Source organism: Aotus nancymaae, unplaced genomic scaffold (assembly GCF_030222135.1).
Source record: "Aotus nancymaae isolate 86718 unplaced genomic scaffold, 86718_ANA_hifiasm-v0.15.2.pri h1tg000032l_0, whole genome shotgun sequence".
NCBI classification, from domain to species: Eukaryota; Metazoa; Chordata; class Mammalia; order Primates; family Aotidae; genus Aotus; species Aotus nancymaae.
In genome coordinates this window covers 10,252,059-10,258,058 of record NW_026988445.1, presented here as the reverse complement: position 1 = coordinate 10,258,058, position 6,000 = coordinate 10,252,059, and positions in this window count along the sequence as shown.

Sequence of the window (6,000 nt, the reverse complement as noted above, 5' to 3'; positions counted from 1 at the left end):
TGAAGTCCTTGCCTACGCCTATGTCCTGAATGGTTTTGCCTAGGTTTCCTTCTAGTGTTTTTATGGTGTTAGGTCTTATGTTTAAGTCTTTAATCCATCTGGAGTCAATTTTAGTGTAAGGTGTCAGGAAGGGGTCGAGTTTCTGCTTTCTGCATATGGCTAGCCAGTTTTCCCAACACCACTTATTGAACAGGGAATCCTTTCCCCATTGCTTGTTTTTATCAGGTTTGTCAAAGATCAGGTGGTTGTAGATATGTTGTGTTGCCTCCGATGCCTCTGTTCTGTTCCATTGGTCTATATCTCTGTTTTGGTACCAGTACCATGCTGTTTTGATTACTGTAGCCTTGTAGTAGAGTTTGATGTCTGGTAGTGTGATGCCTCCTGCTTTGTTCTTTTTGCTTAGAATTGACTTGGCTATGCGGGTTCTCTTTTGGTTCCATATGAAGTTTAAGGTGGTTTTTTCCAGTTCTGTGAAGAAGGTCATTGGTAGCTTGATGGGGATAGCATTGAATCTGTATATTACTTTGGGCAGTATGGCCATTTTCACGATATTAATTCTTCCTAACCATGAACATGGAATGTTTCTCCATCTGTTTGTGTCCTCTCTTATTTCGTTGAGCAGTGATTTGTAGTTCTCCTTGAAGAGGTCCTTTACATTCCTTGTTAGTTGTATTCCTAGGTATTTTATTCTCTTTGTAGCGATTGTGAATGGCAGTTCGTTCTTGATTTGGCTCTCTTTAAGTCTGTTATTGGTGTATAGGAACGCTTGTGATTTTTGCACATTGATTTTGTATCCTGAGACTTTGCTGAAGTTGCTTATCAGTTTCAGGAGCTTTTGGGCTGAGGTGATAGGGTCTTCTAGATATACAATCATGTCGTCTGCAAATAGAGACAATTTGACTTCCTCCTTTCCTAATTGAATACCCTTTATTTCTTTTTCTTGCCTGATTGCTCTGGCTAGAACTTCCAGTACTATATTGAATAGGAGTGGTGAGAGAGGGCATCCTTGTCTAGTGCCAGATTTCAAAGGGAATGCTTCCAGTTTTTGCCCGTTCAGTATGATATTGGCTGTCGGTTTGTCGTAAATAGCTTTTATTATTTTGAGATACGTTCCATCGATACCTAGTTTATTGAGGGTTTTTAGCATAAAGGGCTGTTGAATTTTGTCGAAGGCCTTCTCTGCATCAATTGAGATAATCATGTGGTTTTTGTCTTTGGTTCTGTTTATGTGGTGAATTACATTTATAGACTTGCGTATATTGAACCAGCCTTGCATCCCCGGGATGAATCCTACTTGATCATGGTGGATAAGCTTTTTGATGTGCTGTTGTAATCGGCTTGCCATTATTTTATTGAAGATTTTTGCATCTATGTTCATCATGGATATTGGCCTGTAGTTTTCTTTTCTTGTTGAGTCTCTGCCAGGTTTTGGTATTAGGATGATGTTGGTCTCATAAAATGATTTGGGAAGGATTCCCTCTTTTTGGATTATTTGGAATAGTTTCAGTAGGAATGGTATCAGTTCCTCTTTGTATGTCTGGTAGAATTCGGCTGTGAACCCATCTGGGCCTGGGCTTTTTTTGGGTGGTAGGCTCTTAATTGCTGCCTCGACTTCAGACCTTGTTATTGGTCTATTCAGGGTTTCGACTTCTTCCTGGTTTAGGCTTGGCAGGAGGCAGCTGTCCAGGAATTTATCCATTTCCTCCAGGTTTTCTAATTTATGTGCATAGAGTTGTTTGTAATAATCTCTGATGATGGTTTGAATTTCTGTGGAATCTGTGGTGATATCGCCTTTGTCATTTTTTATTGCATCTATTTGGTTATTCTCTCTTTTAACCAGCTGTTCTTAAAGCAAGCTGACTGTTATGTGCGCTCCTGGCCAAGTCAGACTCAATGTTGAAGAATAAGTGGTTTATTCAATAATAGTTGAGCTGCTCATTTTTTTTTTTTTTTTTTTTTTTTTTTTACAAATCCAAAGGAGAAATTAAAGCAGTACAACATTTTTGCCAGTTACATACTGTTTTGAAAAGATGAATCATCCTCATGTTTGCACTCAAAACATCTAGTTAGGTGCAAGATGATTTGCAGACTAATGTTGTACAGGAGTCACCTTTTGACAGCAGATCAATATGAGTATATGTGTTTGTTCTGGGGAAGAGGAAAATGGCACACATTTTGTTAGGAAAAAACTTGAGTTGCTACTTCTCAAGTGTATTATTGTAATGTTTTACATAAGTCACAAGGTCATGTAGAATTACATTTGAGAAGCTAACAAACAAAATTTCCATTAACTCTTTGAGAAAACCTCAGTAATAGCCTAAAAACAGCCACTTACATTCCTTATAATCAGTTTCAAATTGGATGAGATTGCAGTTTTAAGCACATTTGAAAGTCCTTATTTCTTGAGTCTCTTCCCCTCTATCTGCAGTTTGAAGGCGTGCAAGGAGAACGGAAGGGAATGTAGAGGAAGCAGGGGCAGTGTCAAGGACACAAAATGACCTTGAGAAGCCTGGTCACTCACTGTTTTAGTTAGTTTTGGTGGCAGGCGGGGTGGATGCAGAATAAAAATTTCTGTACACAAGAGTCACCTTCAATAGTGATATTTTCAGTGCAAATTAGGGATAGGACTGATTGGTTGAAGATTTCATGGAATGTTAGATAAAAATGAATGTGAGTAAAATTATTTCTATACATCTTTATTGTGAGAAAGTGAATATCATTTGCCAATTTAAAAAATATTGAATGCTTTTTTAGTGAGGGACCAGAACTAGTTAGATGCTAGATTTAACTAGCTTAAGCCTAAGTTGTTAACTCCATCTAAGGGTGTCATCTGGAATATGACAAGTCACAGAAACAAGTGCAAAGAGAATCATGCCCAGAGTTTTTAAACTCTTTTGCTCCTTTGCTCCATTTGGTTCAGAGGACTATGCTCAATAAGGAAAGAGCCATGTTTTTCAACGGTTCTCTTTCATGCTTCCTCTCATTTGTTAACCATTTCCATAGATGTATGAGTTCTGTTAATTAGCCTTTTTAAAATTATACATGCCCCAAATTGCTGTCTTATGTTACTGTTGTGATTATTATTTTAATCTACTATTTCTGCTTTCCTCACTGTTGCCTTGCATCCCTCCCAGTTACCTTCTTCCATACCATTTTGTTATCCATGGGAAGCTTTCTGAGGTTACTAAGCACTGTGACCTGACCATACCCCATGTCTAACTGGCTTCAAGTCTGAGTTGTTAACTCCAGCCTAAGGGTGTCCTCTGAAGGGTATGAAATCCACAACATTTTCTAAGCTGTCATAAAATGTGACTCAGCCATCCCCAAAGCAGCCAATTTACAAACGTTTAAAGTAGTTAAGAATGCACATTGACCCTCAAAATTGGTTGAAAATAGAACCAGCAGCAAAATAAAACCTACTCCTAGGACTTGTGTGGGCTTTTTTTCTTTCTTTCAAAAAATAGCTGTATCTATTTCCAGGATCTAAAATTTGGAGAGTTGGGTTCATGCAGTACAAGTTGCCATCTCCCAGAGAATACAGGACGTGGGGCAGGTAGCTGGCACTTGTTCCAGAGGTGAAGCTTGCTCAGTGCAGCAGCACTATCCAGGTTTTATCTAAGAATTCCATAGAGGCCTTAGCTACATGTAGAAGTCCCCAGAACTTCCTATGAGGATCAGTCAGTTGGCATTTTCCCTGATGCTGAAGTTGTCTGTCCTCCTTGCCATTTTCTCTTACAGGAACCATTGGCCCAGGGATTGAGTGGATCAGGCTGTGAAGGTCAGTTAGATTTCCTAATGGCCCTTTGGCTGAAATGGCCACAAGCGGGGTCCCCTTTGGATTTAAAAAAATCCAAAGCAGTCTCCAGCTGGAATCTTCAGAACTTCATGGTTTGGGATTTTTAAAAATCACTTCTCTCTTTCATTAGCAGAGGTAATTGGAGTTGACCGGAGAGCCACAAGTGATTGTTTTTCTGGCCTTGAGCCATCCTGACTCCTTCCATCATCAAATTAATCATTGTTCACCAGGCAATTGTTTAAATGGCAGAGAACGTTTAGAACCTGGAGCAGATAGCCTGGGAGAAAGGTTGAAATACAGAGAAAAGAAAAAGAATTTAGATAGCTGGGTCTATTCAGGTCAGAGTCATTACATGGCTCCTAAGAGATAAGTACTGCTGGACCTGGTCAGAGGGAGCTGAAAGAGAGCCGAGGAGAAGGTCAGGAGAAAGCAGAGCAAGGGCAGTCCCAAGACTGCGGCAGCCCCAGAGACGCAAATGAGATGTTTGGTCAGTGGTGTCAATTATTTAAAATTGTAAATTGGATTTTTTTATGTTGTTGTTACCATGATTGCCTTTGGGTGGTTGGGAAATTGTGTGTGGCTGGGATTATAAAAACCAAGAGCAACATTTTTCAAAATATCTTTCAAGGAAAAATAATTCAGTGGGAAGCTATGGGCATTAAGAGAGAGAAAAAAACATTTGTTAGTCAACTAATTTTGGGAAATTCTGGCTTAAATAAAGTTAAACACCTATGTGTTTCTCAAGCCTTCAAAATGTATTTATGCCCTATAAATCCATGAGGGGGTATAAGATGCAGGGTTCCCCCAGGTTCTCTGAGCATAAAATTATAATGGACCATCTCATACAATTAGTCTTCTCAGGAACAAAGTTTGGGGATGTTAGACTAGTTCATGCAATAGTATCCTGGAAGTCAAACACCCAGATCTGATCTTTGGTGCAGAAAGGGCTAAAGAAGGGTACAAAAATGAATGCTTACTGATGTCAGGACTTTTCCCAAATCTGGACCTGGCACTGATACTAAAAGAAAACATGAAAATTACAAGAGGAACTCACTGATACAGTATATGAAGTCATTGATTGTTCTCTCTGGACAAGAAAAGAGAGACTAAATTTTAAGTCCTGCATTTGGGAATTCTGTGAGGCATAGGATTTTGGTCCACTCGTTTGAAGATTATTTATTAATAGGTTTCTGGGAGATATTTTGGGAGACTGTGGAGAACTCGATGCATTTGTGGGTGGAAAGAAAGAGGTAGAAATGTTCAGTGTAGGTATTCTAAGTCTTGAAGGGGTATTCATTTCGTCAGGAATGCTACTGGTCCAGGGGTCACTGGAGTGGAAGCTGAGCGGGGATCCTGGTGTGCTGAGCTTGTTTCCTTATATCAGGATGGTATAATTGACTAGAATAAATTATTAAATGTCTCTCTATATATTCATCCATGGTTCCTGGTTCATAACTCCCATCACCCTTGTTACAGTTTTTTGTTACAAAGTTGGGGTGCTTTAGGCCTCAGAAAACAAAATCTTTCTCTCTGACCTTCTCTTGTCCTCCTTTCACCTACTTGATGCAGGACTCTAATCTCATTGTGAATTGTAAGACCCTCATTCCAGGGAGGGTCCTTCCCCAAACTCTGGAGGAAAGATGACTGCACAGAAAGACCAAAAAGAATCTGAACAGACAGCTCTTGCTGGGCTTAGATCTTATTTTTTTTTTTGTGCAATCACATTTTGACATGGTTGTCCATGCTTCAATCATGGACAACCAATAAAGTCTCCATAAAAGGCCCCAAGAACAGGGTTTGAGGAGCTTCCCAATAACTGAACACTTCAAGGTTCCTGGAGGATGGTTTACCCAGGGAGGACATGGAAGCTCTGCACCCCTTCTCTCATACCTTGCCCTATGCATCTCTTCATCTGTATCCATTGTAATAGGCTTACAGATTGGTAAACACAAGTGTTTCCCTGAGTTCTGTGAGTCACACCAGCAAATTAACTGAACCCAAAGAGATAGTCATGGGAACCCCAAGTTGAAGCTGGCCAGCCAAATGTTTCAGAGCACCAGACTTGTGACTGATGTCTGAGAGTTGGGGGAACAGTCTTGGGGGATCCTACTGACTAGGATCTTACCATCTCACCTAATGCTTGCCAGGATTCTTTTTTCCCACCCGAAAAACAAACTGCTTTCTCATTTTCTTCCTAGCAGCTG